Source organism: Aquarana catesbeiana, linkage group LG03 (assembly GCF_042186555.1).
Source record: "Aquarana catesbeiana isolate 2022-GZ linkage group LG03, ASM4218655v1, whole genome shotgun sequence".
Taxonomy (NCBI): domain Eukaryota; kingdom Metazoa; phylum Chordata; class Amphibia; order Anura; family Ranidae; genus Aquarana; species Aquarana catesbeiana.
In genome coordinates, this window is record NC_133326.1 from 243,419,882 (window position 1) to 243,440,661 (window position 20,780).

General features: G+C 42.3%; 1 protein-coding gene across 17 annotated transcripts in view; it reads left to right on the forward strand.

Annotated features, from left to right (window-relative positions):
• The window catches only part of NRCAM (neuronal cell adhesion molecule), a 320,212-nt gene that overhangs the window by 194,962 nt on the left and 104,470 nt on the right, over window positions 1-20,780 (forward strand). The window lies entirely within an intron of this gene.

Consider the following 20,780-nt stretch of genomic DNA (forward strand, 5'->3'; position numbering starts at 1 on the left):
TGCTAACCAGCTTACAGTAAATGAGGTAATGTAAAAAGGCATTCATGTTGCAAGGAGTACACAATCACATGCAAGGGCAATTAATGAAAACACTTTGAGGCTTGCATATGATTTGATGATGGAAATCAGCAGAGCTTCTGCTCATTTACTAAAGCACTGGAACAAATGCACTTGTAGAGTGCACATGCATTTTGCAAAGTGCAACATATATTTGCTTTAGACAAATCAACACCACAGAACATTCAAGCAAATTTTAACGAGGGTGGGGGTGGGGGGGTTGTGAAATCTAGATAATTGCTCATTAGCAGCACACTATTTGGAGTGAGTTTAGGTGGGGGGGTTGTGAAATCTAGATAATTGCTCATTAGCAGCACACTATTTGGAGTGAGTTTAGGTGGGGGGGGGGGGTGGGGGGGTTGTGAAATCTAGATAATTGCTCATTAGCAGCACACTAAATAGACTCAAACAAAATACATTCCAAATGAGTAGACTAGGTGGATATGTTCCCATCACTTCATGCTGGGAAGGTTATTGAAGGAAAATATACATGCATGACAAAAAATAACAGGAAAAAATTCCAGCATGTGTGAGGATAAAAAGGGGACATTCACACTATATTGCAATGATGGTAAGTAGTGTTTGAAGCAAGAAATACATCACATTATCAAAGATTACATAAAAGAACATGTGATGCTAATAAAAGAAAAATATCTTACCTTAATATAGTCCTTCTGCAGGACCTGTATGATGGCAGAACAGGTCTCTGGGATAATGATCCCCAGAGCCTGGGGGGAGATGCCTGTCGAGAACTTAAGGTCCTGCAGGCTTCTCCCTGTGGCCAAATACCGCAAGGTAGCGACCAGCCTCTGCTCCGGAGTGATGGCTTGCCTCATGCAGGTATCCTGCCTGCTGATATAGGGGGTCAGCAAAGCCAACAAACGGTCAAAAACGGGGTCCGTCATCCGGAGAAAGTTCCTGAAATCCTCAGGATTATTCTCACGGATCTCACGGAGCAAAGGCATGTGACAGAACTGGTCACGCTGAAGCAACCAATTCTTGGTCCATGAACTCCTCCTCGCCCTGTTCATGGACTGGTCTTGGGCTGAAGAATAAACTACAGCACCAAGCACATACAATGCACGAGCTCGACGACGAGTACGTACAGGTAACATGGCTTCAAAACGGTCGGCTGGTCAGAACGCACTAAACAGAACGCACTGAAGAACAGCAAGGCCTGTGAAGAACGACCTGAAAATCAGGAACGAGCGGGCAATAAAACAAAGATTTCTCAATGCCAACTGACCAAACGCACTGAAAAGCAGATACAAACCTCACAAGCACAGACTGAACAACAGTTAAAACGAACTGAAAAATACGAGTCTCACAAGCGCGAATCGTCTCTCACCAAACTTCTACTAACACGAGATAAACACGAGATTAGCAGAAGGAGCCCAAAGGGTGTCGTACGGGCTATTGAACTTCCGTTTTATAGTCTCGTCGGACTTGGTGTACGTCACCGCGTACTAGGCTGTCGTACTTTTGTGTGGTCGTGTGTGTGTAAGTCCGTTCGTAAGAAAGTCTGCCGCAAGTCCGCCGAAGGTACGTCGGAAGTATGTCGGACAGGCTGTCGGACTTTTGTAGACGAAAAGTCCGACCGTGTGTACGCGGCATTAGAGCAGATGGGGGTGATTTATTAAAGGAGCAGATCATGTTTACTTTCAAAGTTAATTTTCACTTAGCTTTGCAAATAAGGTAAAACTAAGTAAAAAAAAAAAAGTTCCAATCATGTGCTAGGAAAATTAAGAAAACAGGATTTTTGCTTGCACATGACTGGATGACTAAAGTCTGCTTTACACTTGATTTTTTGTGCATTTACCATTCAGATTAGTGAGCTTATTTACTTGCTAAAATGCTATATATCATTAAAGGATCTTCTCCCCCCCCCGCTTGCTGTCACAATTTAAAAACGTTCATTTCATTATTTCGGGCGGTGCACTTGCGAGATGTTCCAAAAAGTTCTGCAAGCAACATCTTTGGGGTGGGTTGGGAGTGCTGTATTTAGCGCTCCTAAAATGCCCTGCCCATTGGAGGGAATGGGCAGTGCTTTCAAAGCGCCTTAAAAGCGTTTTGAAAGCGCAGCAAAACAGGAGTTTTGACCCTTTTATGTGGGTTAAAAGTGCACCGCTAGTGGCCGAAAAGCGCAGCTTAAATAGCGCTAAAGCGCCTCTAAAACGAGCGGCACTTTAGCGCTAACGGCCGGCGCTTTCAGTGTGAAAGCAGTCTAAAAAAAGCTCTAAGGTGCACACAGATGTGTACTTCTATAACTAATTGTATTTATACTTAAAATGCAGTTAAAGGCCCTTTACAGGAAAACAATGTAAACTGATATTGACTTCTCGTGTGGTAACAATATAGTGGCAGTTCACACAGGGGCAACATGACTTACAGCGCGGCTTTGCAAGGCGATTTGGAGGCGACTTCAGCGTGACTTTGAGTGACTTACAACACAACTTCAAGTCGCCTCCAGGACAGGCAACTTTGCCTGTGGCCAATCATAGCTAATAAGCTCTTGTGACATTATTGTTGTACCTAGGTAAATTCTTTTCTTCTTCCTGTTAAGTCGCTTCACTATAAATGAGGATCCGACTTCAAGGCGACTTCCATTGAAATCTATGGGTACAAGTCACCTAGAAGTCGCCTTGAAGTAGTACAGGAACCTTTTCTGAAGTCGGAGCGACTTCAGTAGTGTACATACAGCTCTCATTAACTATAATGGAATTTCTGATGCCAAGCGACTTGGGGCGACTTGAGGTCTGACAAGTCGGATCCCAAGTCGCTATAGTGTGAACCGGCACTTAGTTCTACTGCTGCAATCTCCATAAAGTAATGAAAAATCCCATTTTAGACCTTGGGTGCAAGTTCGCAAAATCTATGTGAAGCTGGTAAGTGACCCAACCAACCAGCACCTATCTACAATGAAATATTCGTTTTGGTGATTTAGATGAAGGCCAATGAAGAATACCTTTCAAAGACATTTAACTGCTGGAGATTTGTTGTCTCTGAGCACAAAGAGATCAACATTGGTCACAGGGATCAACAAAACTTTCCTTCACTAAGTATTTGCTGGCATTTGGTGAATCTTTGCTGGTTGCTTTGCTTTTCCATTATGTGTGATTATTCCCACTAAATCCATGTCACATGACTCTGCTGTCTTTATCTTTGAACATCTGCTTTTATCACAATAGGTGGTATAGTGTCTCAGCGAGTTAAAAGCATCTACATACGCTACATCATGTAACTGAATATGTATAATTGGTATTCACTGATAACTTTTTGAAGTTCACATTTCTGATACAAGTGACTTGGCCCACAGCTGAGGATAATATGATGTTACAGTGGAGTGGTGATATTAGAAGGCAAAAATAGTACATTGCAGATGCAGAATCTCAGTTTGTGGTCCATACTCAGATGCCAGTAGGGGGGTTGATGTACAAAATTAGAAGCAAATGTTCACTTTGCAATGCCATAGTTTAGCTTATCAGTAAAGCTGCACTTAGTTTAGTCATCCAATCGTGTGCAAGCAAAAACGCTTTTTTCTCTCTTAATTTGGCTTGTTCATGATCGGGTATTAAAGGGAAACATGCCTTCATGTTACTTGTTAAAGTAAGGGGGTACTCTCTGCTTCTCTAGTACATCAATCCCGGTGCTTCATACCTTGAATGAAACCAGTAAATGACAGGTGTCTGTGCAGTAACTGGGCTTGTGACAGATTTTATTTTGTTGACTTTATATCCGTGCACACACAATAAATCTATGATGAACTATGACATGTAGGCGAGGTGTGACAATAGGATTGAGTTATGAAGAAATAGAATGTCTCAGAATTAAACTACATCAATACAAGCAGGAAGAATTTATTTGGTTCAATGCTGTGTGTTAAAGCAGTATTAAACCCAAAAGAAAACATTTATTATATTGCAGCTTACCAGTTCTTAGATGTGATGACTCCATTAGTTTCCCTTTTTTAGGTTTTCTTTCCTCTATTTTCATCTGGTAATCCTGCCAGTAAATCTGTTGTTTCTCAACAGTAAAACCTCTCTTGCAGCTATAACGATGAAACAGACCATTTAACACTGACAGCATGCTTAACCACTTGAGCCCCGGACCATTATGCTGTCTAAGGACCAGAGGTCTTTTTCCAATTTGGCACTGCGTCGCTTTAACTTTTAATTGCGCGGTCATGCAATGCTGTACCCAAACGAAATTTGCGTCCTTTTCTTCCCACAAATAGAGCTTTCTTTTGATGGCATTTGATCACCTCTGCGGTTTTTATTTTTTGCGCTATAAACGGAAAAAGACCGAAAATTTTGAAAAAAAATGATATTTTCTACTTTTTGTTATAAAAAAAATCCAATAAACTCAATTTTAGTCATACATTTAGGCCAAAATTTATTCGGCCACATGTCTTTGGTAAAAAAAATGTCAATAAGCGTATATTTATTGGTTTGCGCAAAAGTTATAGCGTCTACAAACTAGGGTACATTTTCTGGAATTTACACAGCTTTTAGTTTATGACTGCCTATGTCATTTCTTGAGGTGCTAAAATGGCAGGGCAGTACAAAACCCCCCCAAATGACCCCATTTTGGAAAGTAGACACCCCAAGGAAATTGCTGAGAGGCATGTTGAACCCATTGAATATTTATTTTTTTTGTCCCAAGTGATTGAATAATGACAAAAAAAAATAAAAATATTTACAAAAAGTTGTCACTAAATGATATATTGCTCACACAGGCCATGGGCCTATGTGGAATTGCACCCCAAAATACATTCAGCTGCTTCTCCTGAGTATGGGGATACTACATGTGTGGGACTTTTTGGGAGCCTAGCCGCGTACGGGGCCCCGAAAACCAATCACCGCCTTCAGGATTTCTAAGGGCATAAATTTTTGATTTCACTCCTCACTACCTATCACAGTTTTGAAGCCCATAAAATGCCCAGATGGCACAAACCCCCCCCCAAATGACCCCATTTTGGAAAGTAGACAGCCCAAGCTATTTGCTGAGAGGCATGTTGAGTCCATGGAATACTTTCTTTTTTGACACAGGTTGCAGGAAAGTGACAATTTTTTTTTTTTTTTGCACAAAGTTGTCACTAAATGATATATTTCTCACACAGGCCATGGGCATATGTGGAATTTCACCCCAAAATACATTTAGCTGCTTCTCCTGAGTATGAGGATACCACATGTGTGGGACTTTTTGGGAGCCTAGCCGCATACGGGGCCCCGAAAACCAAGCACCGCGTTCAGGATTTCTAAGGGCGTAATGTTGTGATTTCACTCCTCACTACCTATCACAGTTTTGAAGGCCATAAAATGCCAAGATGGCACAAAACCCCCCCAAATGACCCCATTTTGGAAAGTAGACACCCCAAACTATTTGCTGAGAGGCATGTTGAGTCCATGGAATATTTTATATTTTGACACAAGTTGCGGGAAAGTAACACTTTTTTTTTTTTTTTGCACAAAGTTGTCACTAAATGATATATTGCTCAAACATGCCATGGGCATATGTGGAATTACACCCCAAAATACATTCTGCTGCTTCTCCTGAGTACGGGGATACCACATGTTTAGGACTTTTTGGGAGCCTAGCCGCGTACGGGGCCCCGAAAACCAAGCACCGCCTTCAGGATTTCTAAGGGCATAAATTTTTGATTTCACTCCTCACTTCCTATCACAGTTTTGAAGGCCATAAAATGCCAAGATGGCACAAACCCCCCCCCAAATGACCCCATTTTGGAAAGTAGACACCCCAAGCTATTTGCTGAGAGGCATGTTGAGTCCATGGAATATTTTATTTTTTGACACAAGTTGCGGGAAAGTGACAATTTTTTTTTTTTTTTTGCACAAAGTTGTCACTAAATGATATATTTCTCACACAGGCCATGGGCATATGTGGAATTGCACCCCAAAATACATTCAGCTGCTTCTCCTGAGTATGGGGATACCACATGTGTGGGACTTTTTGGGAGCCTAGCCGCATACGGGGCCCCGAAAACCAAGCACCGCCTTCAGGATTTCTAAGGGCGTAAAGTTGTGATTTCACTCCTCACTGCCTATCACAGTTTTGAAGGCCATAAAAAGCCCAGATGGCACAAAACCCCCCCAAATGACCCCATTTTGGAAAGTAGACACCCCAAGCTATTTGCTGAGAGGCATGTTGAGTCCATGGAATATTTTATATTTTGACACAAGTTGCGGGAAAGTGACAATTTTTTTTTTTTTTTTTTTGCACAAAGTTGTCACTAAATGATATATTGCTCAAACATGCCATGGGCATATGTGGAATTACACCCCAAAATATATTCTGCTGCTTCTCCTGAGTACGGGGATACCACATGTGTGGGACTTTTTGGGAGCCTAGCCGCATACGGGGCCCCGAAAACCAAGCACCGGCTTCAGGATTTCTAAGGGCGTTAAGTTGTGATTCCACTCCTCACTACCTATCACAGTTTTGAAGGCCATAAAATGCCAAGATGGCACAAAACCCCCCCAAATGACCCCATTTTGGAAAGTAGACACCCCAAGCTATTTGCTGAGAGGCATGGTGAGTATTTTGCAGCTCTCATTTGTTTTTGAAAATGAAGAAAGACAAGAAAAATGTATTTTTTTTTCTTTTTTCAATTTTCGAAAGTTTGTGACAAAAAGTGAGGTCTGCAAAATACTCACTATACCTCTCAGCAAATAGCTTGGGGTGTCTATTTTCCAAAATGGGGTCATTTGGGGGGGGGGGTTGTGCCATCTGGGCATTCCATGGCCTCCGAAACTGTGCTAGGCAGTGAAGAGTGAAATCAAAAATTTACGCCCTTAGAAAGCCTGAAGGCGGTGCTTGGTTTTCGGGGTCCCTTGTGCGGCTAGGCTCCCAAAAAGTCCCACACATGTGGTATCCCCATACTTAGGAGAAGCAACAGAATGTATTTTGGGGTGTAATTTCACATATTCCCATGGCATGTTTGAGCAATATATCATTTAGTGACAACTTTGTGCAAAAAAAAAAAAAAAAGATTTGTCTCTTTCCCGCAACTTGTGTCACAATATAAAATATTCCATGGACTCGACATGCCTCTCAGCAAATAGCTTGGGGTGTCTACTTTCCAAAATGGGGTCATTTGGGGGGGTTTTGAACTGTCCTGGCATTTTATGCACAACATTTAGAAGCTTATGTCACACATCACCCACTCTTCTAACCACTTGAAGACAAAGCCCTTTCTGACACTTTTTGATTACATGAAAAAATAATTTTTTTTTGCAAGAAAATTACTTTAAACCCCCAAACATTATATATTTTTTTAAAGCAAATGCCCTACAGATTGAAATGGTGGGTGTTTCATATTTTTTTTTCACACAGTATTTGCGCAGCGATTTTTCAAACGCATTTTTTGGGGAAAAAAACACACTTTTTTAAATTTTAATGCACTAAAACACACTATATTGCCCAAATGTTTGATGAAATAAAAAAGATGATCTTAGGCCGAGTACATGGATACCAAACATGACATGCTTTAAAATTGCGCACAAACGCGCAGTGGCGACAAAATAAATACATTTTTAAAAGCCTTTAAAAGCCTTTACAGGTTACCACTTTAGATTTACAGAGGAGGTCTACTGCTAAAATTACTGCCCTCGTTCTGTCCTTCGCGGTGATACCTCACATGCATGGTGCAATTGCTGTTTACATTTGACGCCAGACCGACGCCAGACCGACGCTCGCTGCTTTTTTATCTTATTTTTAAACTGTTCCTTTCATTTTTATTTTTTTTTTATTAATTTTATTGTTATCTCAGGGAATGTAAATATCCCCTATGATAGCAATAGGTAGTGACAGGTACTCTTTTTTTAAAAAATTGGGCTCTATTAGACCCTAGATCTCTCCTCTGCCCTCAAAGCATCTGACCACACCAAGATCGGTGTGATAAAATGCTTTCCCAATTTCCCAATGGCGCTGTTTACATTCGGCGAAATCTAAGTCATGAAATGCTCGTAGCTTCCGGTTTCTTAGGCCATAGAGATGTTTGGAGCCATTCTGGTCTCTGATCAGCTCTATGGTCATCTGGCTGAATCACCGGCTGCATTTTCAGGTTCCCTGTTGGGACAGGAAAGCCAGAAAAACATGGAAGACGGTGGGGGGGGGGGCATTCCCTCCCACTGCTTGCAAAAGCAGTCTAGAGGCTAATTAGCCGCTAGGATTGCTTTTACATGAAAGCCGACCGCTGGCTGAAAAGAATGATACCAAGATGATACCTAAACCTGCAGGCATCATTCTGGTATAACCACTCAAAGTCCAGCAACATACCAGTACGTTGCTGGTCCTTGTTAGGCATATATTGTAAACTTTTTTTTCATGCAGCCTGTGGGCTGAACGAAAAAAAGATATTGATCGGTGGGTATGCCCACCATTAGAATACCTCCCTTCATCCACCCACTTCTAATGATGGGCATACATGCACCATTTATATATGCCGAAGCATGGGGGCATCCTCCCGCAAAAGGCAGGAGCAAATTGCTCCTCCACCCACTGCTGCCCCCACGCTTCGGCATATATGCTGAAGTATGTAACTGTGGTGGTGAAATCACCTCCGACAGCGCTGGAGTCACGGCTTTATATATCGTGGGAGCAAACGCTGTTGCTGTCAAGATGAATAAATCCGCGCTGCAACTGAATGGCGTACCTGCTAAGCAAATGATGGTTAACAATAAAACAAAGTAACATTACAGTATAACAGTAAGACTTACCATACCTGCAAAGCAAATACAAAAAAAAAAACATAGTAAAAAATAAAACATTTAACGCAACCTGTGCCTAAAATATATACCGTATTTATCGGCGTATAACACGCACTTTTTTCCCCTTAAAATCAGGGGAAAATCGCGGGTGCGTGTTATACGCCGATCCCCTGCGATCCTGACCTGTCAGAACGAAAAAATCGCTGACCGCGATTTGAAAATGGCGCCGCCGAAATACACAGTGCCGGTCCTCGGCGGCTTTCGGTTTCACTCGCGCGCTGCCCGAACCTAGCCGAGTATACTCGGCTAGTTTCGGATAGCTCCGCTCACCGTCCGAGTGGAACCGAAAGTAAACGAGAGCCGCCGAGAAGAGCCAAGGACCGGCTCTGTGTATTTCGGCGCCGGCGGCGCCATTTTCAAATCTCGGTCGGCGATTTTGAAGCTCAGAGGCTTCAGCAAGACTGCACTGGGGCAAGGCTGGACTGGGGCAAGGCTGGACTGGACACTGGGGAAGGCTGCACTGACATGGCTGCACTGACATGGCTGCACTGACATGGCTGCACTAGCAAGGCTGCACTGACAAGGCTGCACTGACATGGCTGCACTAGCAAGGCTGCACTGACATGGCTGCACTGGCAAGGCTGCACTGACATGGCTGCACTGACATGGCTGCACTGGCAAGGCTGTACTGACATGGCTGCACTGAGAAGGCTGCAATGATGGGCATTTAAATGTAAGTTTTTTTCCCTTCAACTTCCCTCCTAAAAGTTTTTTTTCCTTAAAATTCCCTCCTAAATTGAGGTGCGTGTTATACGCCGGTGCGTGTTATACGCCGATAAATACGGTATATGCCGAAGCATGGGGGCATCCTCCCGCAAAAGGCAGGAGCAAATTGCTCCTCCACCCACTGCTGCCCCCACGCTTCGGCATATATGCTGAAGTATGTAACTGTGGTGGTGAAATCACCTCCGACAGCGCTGGAGTCACGGCTTTATATATCGTGGGAGCAAACGCTGTTGCTGTCAAGATAAATAAATCCGCACTGCAACTGAATGGCGTACCTGAAAACAATAAAATGGTTACCAACAAAACACAGTAAACGGTAAAGTATAAAAAATCTGAAAAGCAAACATGGTAAAACATAATAACAATAAAACATTGCAGAATAGAATAGAGTAAAAAAGAGCAGAACAATAGAGAGAGAATAGAGAGAGAGAGAACAATAAAACAACAACTATTTTTGTTTTTTTTATTTTATATATTTTTTTGTGTTTTTATTTTTTTTTATTTTTTTTTTTTACACTTTTTTTTAGTAACTTTTAACTTTTGTAACTCGTTCCAGGTTTGGGTCTCTCAAAATGCAATGGCATCTTGGGAGACCCTGTGTTAGTGTGCCTAGTCTGTGCAGTGCTGAACCCTACGCTAATACTCAACTAATGTATGGTAGCGTTCAAAGCATTCACCCATGCAAAGACCAGGATTGCCAGGACAGGAAGGGACAATAAGACCGGGTGTCACGCCTAAATCCGCGCTTGCTGCAGACACGACATCTTTTTTGGGGGGCTTTTTGGGTAGGGGTACTCGGGATGGCATAAAGAAAATGCCGCTCATGCAGCCGGCTTACTGCATTTGGTTGGGGAAGGTGAGGTAGAGCACCGTCTGGAAACAGAAGGGCTCTGACGATCTCTTCCTGGAATTTAAGGAAGGATCCAGTCTGTCCTGAAGCTCTGTATAGCACATGAGCGTTCAGCAAAGCCAATTGAAATAAATAAACAGACACTTTTTTGTACCAGCGTCTGGCCTTACGGGCAACTAGGTACGGCGCCAACAACTGGTCGTTGAGGTCCACCCCTCCCATATTAAGGTTGTATTCGTGGACACAGAGGGGTTTCTCCACAACACCAGTCGCCGTAGGAATTTGGGTCGTCGTGTCTGCATGAAGGGAGGTGAGAACGAAAACATTCTTCTTATCCCTCCACTTCATAGCGAGCAAATTATTATACTTCAAGCAGGCTCTCTCCCCCAGCCTAAGACGGGAATCTACAAGCCGCTGGGGAAAGCCCCGGCGATTAGGTCGCACGGTGCCACATGCTCCAATCTGCTGATCAAACAAGTGACTAAAAAGTGGCACGCTCGTATAATAATTGTCCACGTACAAGTGGTACCCCTTTCCGAATAAGGGTGACACCAAGTCCCACACTATCTTGCCAGCGCTTCCTATGTAGTCAGGGCAGTTTGTCGGCTCTACGTGACTATCTTTGCCCTCGTAAACCATAAAACTATATGTATAGCCTGTGGCCCTGTCACAGAGCTTATACATCTTGACCCCGTATCTGGCACGCTTGCTGGGAAGGTACTGTTTGAATGACAAGCGGCCAGAAAATTTAATCAGGGACTCATCAATGCAGACAACTTGATGGGGGGTAAACAAGTCTGCAAAACGTTGGTTGAAGTGGTTTACGAGGGGCCGAATTTTGTAGAGCCGATCGTATGCAGGGTCTCCACGAGGACGACAGAGTTCATTGTCGTTGAAGTGCATGAACCGCAAAATCTGCTCGTATCGTGCCCTGGTCATGGAGGCAGAGAACAAGGGTGAATGGTAAATTGGGTCAGTGGACCAATATGACCGCAACTTACTCTTTTTATTCAACCCCATGAGGAGGGAAAGGCCCAGAAAGGTCTTAAATTCGGAGACCGTAATTGGTCTCCAATCTCTGGCAAGGGAGAACTGGGGATTAGCGGCGATGTGTTGACCAGCGTATAAATTGCTTTGGTCCACAATAGATCTATAGAGATCTTCGGTGAAAAACAGTGAATAAAAATCCAGTGGCGTAAAGTCAACTGTTTCCACCTGAATTCCGGGTTGGCCAGTGAAAGGGGGAAGTACGGGTGCTGCAGAAGTGGAGGGTTCCCAATTCGGATTGGCCAATGCAGCAGGAAGGGCACTATGGGCATGACGGGCCTGTCTTTGTCTTCTTGGTGGCAGCGGGACACTGCTAGTGCTTGCCACCTCGCCAGCTTGAACTGCACTTATGGGACTCGCCACGTCACCACGTGATACTGCAGTGCTGGATGTACGACCAGGGTGTACTAGGCCGCTGGTGCTTGCCAGTTCACCAGAAGGAATAGCGGCGCTAGTACTTCTCTGCTCCATACGAGAGCCCTGCGGTTCTTGCACTTCAAGAACAGAAGAAGATTGGGGTCTGGTACGCCTGACCTTAGCAGGGACCACAACTCTGTCGTCAGAGCTATCTGTCATGGAGCCGCTGTCCTCTACAGGTTCGTATTCTGAGCCTGAACTTGACAGATGAGTGACTTCCTCTTCACCATCTGTCATACTCAGAAACGTGTAGGCCTCTTCACTAGTGTACCTTCGATTTGCCATTTTGGGCTCTAAATTTAGGGGTACACTAGTGAGACTCACAGGCAAAAAGGCTCCTGACTGTCAGCGACTGTATCAAAACGCTACCAAAAAACTGTTAGCGATCGCAGGGATCAGGCCTGACTCTGCGAACGCTGCAGTTATGTGTGCTTAGTGTTTTGTAAGTGTCAGTTATCGATCGATACTGCACTTGGGTGGGCTGGGCAGGGCTGGGCCGAGGAGCAAAACGCAGGTGCTAGCAGGTATCTGGGCTGATCCCGCTAACACTGCGTTTCAGGGAACCCTAAACTGCTGGGGAGTATAGATCTGATCGGATCAGATATCGATCCGCTCAGATACTATAGCACTAAGGGAGGTGTATGCTGCGTGCGTGGGTTTTAGCGGTACTGGCGCTAACCTGACGCTGCCTGGGGCGACGCAGACCTTAGCTGACCCTAAAAATGTAATTTATATCACCGCCGGGCAATTAGGGGGTTAAACCTTTATAGGGTAATAAACGGCGGGTGCCCTAAAACTATAATAAACTGTAATAAACTGTAATAAACTACAAAAAACAAACTAGCTAACCAGCGTCACCCGTAACACTTATACGGTGATCGCTGGTGAAAGGGTTAACTAGGGGGCAATCAGGGGGTTAAAACCTTTAGCAGGTAGTATATGGGGTCCCTGTCGCTATAAAACACTGACAGCGAACCTATATACTTACCTCCCTAACTAGCGTCACCTGTGTCACTAATACAGCGATCAGAAAAACGATCGCTTAGCGACACTGGTGACGGGGGGTAATCAAGGGGTTAACTTTTATTAGGGGGGGTTAGGGGGGTACCCTGGACCTAAGGGGGGGTACCTTAGACCTAAAGGGGGCTAACCTAACTGCCCTAACACTTGTAACTGACACAAACTGACACCAATGCAAAAAAAAAAAAAAATGCTATTGGTGTCAGAGTGACAGGGGGTACAGGGGGGTGATCGGGGGGTGATGGGGGGTGACAAGTGTGCCTGGCGTGTTCTACTGTTAGTGTAGTGTTGTGCAGACTTACTTGATGTCTTCTCTCCTCGGCGCCGGATCAAAAAGACCGACTCGAGGAGGGATGACATCACTTCCTTTCCCTCTGTTTACCTTACAGAGGGAAAGGAAGCATTCTCATTCGCCGGGAACGATCGGGAGGGGGTGGCCAACAATGGATGGCCTCCCCCTCACCTCTCATCGCCCGGGAAGAAATGGCGACCGCCTCGGGCACCGGGAGGGGGACCGATCGGACCCCCCACCCGCGGAAGGCACATCACGTATATATACGTGATTTTGCCTGTCCGTGCCACCTTGCCGACGTAAATCGGCGTGAGGCGGTCGTCAAGTGGTTAAAATGATCCGTTTTTATTTACTTAAAGTTGTTATCCCAACAAAATCAAAACTGTTTGCTGTAATTGATTACAAAGTATTATATCTTTATGTATTAAAATCTGCTAGTATATCTAGCTCCCCCTCCCTCCAGAATGATAATGCTGCTGTCAAAAGGTGCCCCCTGTGCTCCTTCATCCAGAGTGTTCTCTAATACAGGAGGTGTGTTACTGACCAGATCACCAGGTGAAAAATAAAGAGAAAAAAACCCTAACAAAAGCAAACTAATGCAATATATGAAGTAATATATACAATATATGTTACATTGTTTGTTTTGGGTTTAATACCTCTTTAGCTAAATTGCTTTATTGAAGCTGGCCAGTAAAATAGCTAGAATACGCAGATTACATTCATATAAGAGATGTTTTACCTGCCAAAGAATTTGATTTCTTTCCATTCAGTTCTGAGATTTACAGAGCTCCGCCCCAGAGAACAGTCTTGTCTAGCAGGATAGGAGACCTAATCTTCCTCTGCTACATTTTCACTTACAGGACAACTCTCGACCCCCTGCATTAACTGGACAGTGAAAAGAGAATCAGCGCACTGATGAGCTAATCTCTGTCGGCTCTCTCCTTGTATCAGCTTGCTCCTTGCACTGACTGCTCCTGCTGCACACTTGACTGGCTCTTTGTGCTGCTTCTCCCTCCCCAGTCTAAGCTCTGCTGTATAGACTGTATAGTAGATGGCAAAAGGCTTAAACCAAGTCAACTTCAGGGAGTTACAATGTTCGCCTTTAACAATAAATTTCATGTACTAATGATTGCAAAAAATGCATTAATTTATTCCTTTTACATCTGTCTGGAGTTCAGCTTTAAGCTAGACATGCTCCAGATATATTTTCATTGTTGAATATGGTTGCTACCTTTTCTACTTTACACTTTGCCCCTTGTATTTGGCTACAAAATACGCTTGTTTATCTTTATTATGTAGTTTATGGTGCTTAAAACCTAAGCTAGATAAAACTGAAACATTAATACAATTTAATTTTAATTCTGCTGGTTCAGGCCCCTCCATTGTGGCATTTCGTTTTTTATATACCTAGTCTGTCTGCTACATTCACCCTAATGTAACATAAGTGAAACATTCAAAAGGCTAGGTTAGAACCACTTGTAAAGACTATGATTTATAGACAAACTGGAAAATTAAGATGGGCCTATCTCCATCTACTCAAAACAATGATCTTTAGGCGTCTCTCGGTTGCCCATACAGATGCACCCATCAGATTCCAGCGGCAAGAATGAGTGGATTCTTGTGGCTGGAATGACTGAGTCATGCGGACAACAGTGGCCACTCAACCTATATATACTAATGACTGCCTGACAGCGTCCACCACGGTTCGCTTGTAGCCACACGCAAAGTGGTTATCTGTGAGTGATGCTGACGCTAGACACAGATGACTGTGTCCAGGCTCGAACATCCATCCCTAACCACAGGTAACCCTGTGGTGTGCACCTACATGCAAACAGTAAAAAAAGGTTAAAGTGATAAACTCCTCCTGGCTCATCCCCCTTGACCAGTGCCCCCAATAGCAAGCCACTTGCTATGGAGGACACTGGTGCTTGCTCACACCCGAGCCCTGCTCTGTGCGTCTATAAGACACTTAGAGCTGTGGCTCGGCCACACCCCCTGCTCTCTCCTCATTGGCTCACTGGCTGTGATTGACAGCAGCGGGAGCCAATGGGTAGAGGGAATCCCAAGACAGCTGAGGCTATTGTGCACATTGCTGGATTGAGAGGGAGCTCAGGTGGGTATTAGGGGGGCTGTGGGGAGGAGCAGCACACAGAAGGTTTTTTTACCTTTATGCATAGAATGCATGAAGGTAAAAAAAACTTCAGCCTTTACAACCACTTTAATTGTTTATTAGTATTAATAATCTGAGTTCATAAATCAGAGTTTTAAAGACTTACAATATAGCTTTCACTACTCATCTATGGCATACTAACATTTCCGTGCTAATAAGGGCATACTTTTCCCTAGCATATTATGATTTAGCTTAGAGGCTAAAAATGCATTAGCCTCAATGTCCAGACACTGGGCTGAAGTTCATAAAACTAGGTCATGCAATCTAGTGCTTGATTTAACTCGTTAAATAGAATGCCTCTGTTGGCTATAGGCTGAAAAAACAACAAGAATTCCATGAAATAAAAAGTATGTATGTTTATCACAGTGTAAATGATGCTTTTTATTATTAATTAAAAGTGATGATTTCTTAATGTTTTTGTAAATCCAGTCAAAAAAAAAAAAAAAATCCCATATAAAATGTATATTATATTATAAATTTATATTGTAGTATTATATATGAAATTGAACACGCTAAAGCAATTTTAAAATTCAATTCAATATTTTTAAATCTGAAGCTTTCAATAAAAATAATATCTGGTGATCTTGCCACAAAGGCCTTTGTTCATGCCCTAGGGCAGTTTTGACAAAGGGAGAGAGCTTTGTTACCCTAGGGCAGTGATGGCAAACCTTGGCACCCTAGATGATTTGGAATTACATTTCCTATGATGCTCATGCACTCTGCAGTGTAGGTGAGCATTATGATGTTCCAAAACATGTGGGGTGCCAAAGTTCGCTATCACTGCCCTAGGGTAACCAAGCTCTCTCCCTTTCTCAAAACTGTGCCTCTTATAGTGGCTTCCAGTAATGGTTACAAGTTCAACACACATTATACAAGCATGCACCATCGTTGTAGCCATCCAGAAATCTACTGTGAGAAATGCCATGCAGATATTGCTGGAGTGAGAGCATGTAGATAGGAAGCAGTTTCTAAGAAATTGCTGGAGACCAATGAAGAATGAAAACAGGTGAAAACAAGTATTGTATTTAAAAATGGCAGTTGTTTATAATACATGATACGTTAGCAAACTAAATGTTATCCAGTAAGAGTTTATATCTAGTTCAAGGTGAATCTGTCATCTTAGCTCTTGGCTGTAAAGATGGCTAATAAAAGTGGCTTTTCCTATATCCCAACCACACACTTGTCCGTGACTAGTGAAGTATTTATTCAGGCTTCACTGCAGTTAACCTGACTGCCTGGAAGGCATATACGTATGGCGCAATACCTTGTGCTGTATGGTTCTGTAAGGGTAGAAGGGCAGCCAGCTGTGGGAGTGCAAAAATCCATAAGAGAGAGAGGGAAAGTGCTGGGTTGAAGTGTCAACATTAGCAGGTAGTTGTGACAGGTGGGTAGCATAAAAGGCAGAAGTTCTCAGAGTTTAATTAAAACTTTTATTTATATAGTAGTGATGTGCAAGGACATTGTACTGTCTGAAATACATAAGCATTAGTAGGCATTTTTAATGGAGACTTAGATTTGGCCTTTTTATATGGAAGTGCAGGAGAGTTGTTCTGTATACACTTATTTCATTTTTGGTTGCTCCAAAGTATACTAGATGTTCACTATACTGCATAACCAGGGGTTTTAAACATTAGATACATACTAGTTTATTTACTAAAACTGGAGAGTCCAAAATCTGGTGCAGCTCTGCATAGAAACCAATCAGCTTCCATTTTTTTTGTCAAAGCTTAACCTTGCTGGCGGTATTCCTGAGTCTGGCTCGGGGTGAATTTTCCATACCAAAAGCAGTAACCCCGAGCCACACTCAGGATCGCATCGCAGGATCCAGGCAAAGTTACTTACCTTGTCCCCAGGATCCTGCGATGTCTCCCCGCTGTGTGTGCGAGCCGTGTCCTCCGCTCGATTCATCACAGTGCCGAGCTCCGTTCCCTGCAAGCGACGCACTGGGACGGAGCCCGGTGCCAAATTCGGAAAGTTAAAAACACATAATACAGTACACTGTAATCTTACAGATTACATTACTGTATCAAATTATTTCACATCCCTTTGTCCCTAATGCTTTGTCCAGTGCCCTGCATGCAGTTTTATATTATATATACTGTTCTTTCTGCCTGCAAACTTGAGATTGTCCATGGCAACCAAAAAGTGTCCCTTTATATCAAAAGCGGTTTTAGACCAGCTAGAAAACAGCGATAATAAATTGGAATCACTTGCAGAATTGAGTGATAGTGATTTGTGGGGAAATCCGTCATCCAACACTGAAAGTAATGACAGTGACGATTCTGCAACTGAGCAAATTTCAGTGATTTTGATTTGATTACATTATTGAATACATTTTATTATTATTATTATTATTATTATATTATTATTTGTTGTAATTATATATAGTTATTTGTTATGATTTTGTGTTTCAAACTTTATCATACCCAGGATGTCTGCTAGACTCTTGTTTGGACAGATTTAAGTGTGTTATTCCTAAGAATTAAAGGCCTACAATATAAAATGCCAAATTTCCATGTGAAACAATGTACCGCTTTCAGCATCAAAAATCTGACATAATCATACCGCCAGGAAGGTTAATTGAACAAGCTAAAGTTAGAAGCTGATTGGCTACCATGCACAGCTGCATCAGATTTTGCACTCTCTAGTTTTAGTAAATCAACCCCATAGTACGTATGTTTTGATGTATGGTTCGCATGTTTGATACTATTTGTCAAATCAACACTTTGTAATCAATGAATCCTAATATACCTTGTAAAGGTGTTATAGTTGGCCTTCAGTAGTCTTTTAGACACTATTTAGAAGCATCCGGTGCTGAATACATCCAGTGCTGAAGCAGTTAATATACTGGCATTAAATGATTTTCTAATGCACTCAGCATAGTATGCAGCCAATATTCAATCAATCACTTTTTCTACTGATGGATGATCACCAATGTAGTTGCTGTGGCAAAGTGCATCGTCACATAATCACATTTGCTCAGGGGCTTAGGAGAGTTAAAACTGCATTCTGTAGATATGCTAAGAGTGTCATACATGTAAGAGGTATAGAGCGAAATATTTTAATCACCCAGACACAAAGCCACCGGTTTTGATGTTGAAAGCACAAGGGATACGTCGTGGTAAGTGTAATCAGGGTAGAATATATTTCATAGTTTCAGACTGTCAAATAATGTCTTCCTATTCTCACTGGTTAAATGATGTGCATGAGTATTATTTTTCAAATCTATGAATATTGGTGTATAGGAAATAATTATATCAATGTTCTTTGTGAATTATATGATTTTTTTTATGTTATTTTGGGTTGTGTAGATATTTCTTATTGTCCTAGACTGGTAAAATCATTTCTGCTTTGAATTAGCTCTGAACCTGCGAATGCTATTAGTTGTCCGTTACAAAATTAAATTTAGCTTATGCCTGATACTTTTTGGCTTAACTTATTATCTGCAACTTTTGTTTTTCATACACAGTGTGCTGTAAATTATTGCTCGTATAATGATATATGGTCTACATATAAGCAATTCTAGTAAGCATAGTTTCAGCAATGTATTAGAACTGTTGATGACTGTGCCTTTGCTATTTGTACATTAGGCAATCTCTGTTTCACTCTGCAATGTTTTTGTAATGTCTTATATATTGCATTTGTATAGTTCCCTGCTGCTAAATCAAGACAGGTTCATTTGTTTAATAAATGTTCTCAGATTATTTACGTTGTATGAGTACTTAATGTAATGGAGTGCGATATATATCACCTACATATGTATTGTAGTAAGCACCAATTTACATGTATTTTACATTCCTAAAGATTAAATATGGGTGCAATCAATATGTAATCACTTGCCTTATTTTGCCCTAGGGATACTTCCTTTAAAATTGTAATGGGACTTGGTATGCTGTAGGTATGAAATTGACATTTTCTAATTCTGTTTTTTGAGAACTGTAATTTTGCAGAAAGAAATTCTTGAATTCACATACCTGTGTGTATGGTTCCTGATGCAGACTGTGCTGTTTAGAATTTGTTTGTATACACTGGAAGTGCCCAAGCACAATGGTATTATCCTTACTGTTTTCCTTACGTGCTTGTAAAGTATTTTCTCTTGATAGCCGAAGTGATTGTAGTCATATTAGTGTAATTGTGACAGAGAAAATTGAGTACTGTCCGTGATACTTTTTTTATTTGCACTAACCTTTCATTTTTCATGGATGAGCTTTCAGGGTGTGGCCCCTTCTTCACGGTCCAAGCAGTACTATGCTTGGACCGTGAAGAAGGGGACACACCCCGAAAGCTCATCCATGAAAAATGATATGTTAGTGCAAATAAAAAAAGTATCATGGACAGTACTCAATTTTCTCTGGATAGCCAGAAGATTATGGGGAAAAACATGACTGTGCTGAGTCGCATGTGTCTGTAGGTCCATTTCTGAGAGAAGTAATGTCAGGCAGCCATTAGGCCAAGCAGTCAGATAACCTGAATGTTGGCCAACTTAACCCTGTCACGTGTTTATTTGCCGTGTACTCTTTATCCTGCATATGTGTAGTGATGTTCGTTTTGTACTCATATCAAATACATGGTACACCAATTTTAAAATAATTGGGACGCTGTGTAAAATATACTTAAAAAACAGAATGCAATTATTTGTAAATCCCATAAAACCATACTTTATTAAAAATAGAAAATAGACAACATATTAAATGTTTAAACTGAGAAAGTGTACCATTTTAACCACTTTAAGATCGAGCCTCTTTCTGAGATTTGTTGTTTACAAGTTAAAAACAGGTTTTTCTGCTAGAAAATTACTTAGAACCCCCAAACATTATACATTTTTTTCTAACACCCTAGAGAATAAAATGGCGGTCGTTTCAATACTTTCTGTCACACCGTATTTGCGCAGCGGTCTTACAAGCGCACTTTTTTTGGAAAAAATAAACTTTTTTGAATTTTCTCAATAATTTCCTTCTCCTCACTTTCTTTTCATTTATCCCCTTGTTTGCCACTTTTTTTGTAGTTTTTGGTTGATGTTGCACGTCTGTTACAGTGTGATGAGTAGGGTGTGGGTCCTTGGGCCTACTCTGAAAGTCTTGGGAGGGGGTGGACATAGGCCTTCTGGCTTGGTTCGCCCTCTCTCCTGGGGTCTCCCTTTGGGGAAGTCCCACCTAGTACTTGGGTAGGTCAGTTTCGGCAGACCTTCCAGAGAACAGGGGTCCGTCTAGTTTCGGCCAGATGGACCCATGTGAAGTACCTCAGCACCCGTCTGGAGCGTAACGCCCCCGGGGATCAGTGTAAGGTCCTTCCCTAGTGGAAGATCAGTGTAACACCCGTTGCACGTTTTTGTGTGTTACTCTTTATGTGTTTGCACTTTTTTGGCACCGGGTGGAAGTTTTTGGGTGTGTTTTGCACTCCACTGGCTTTTCA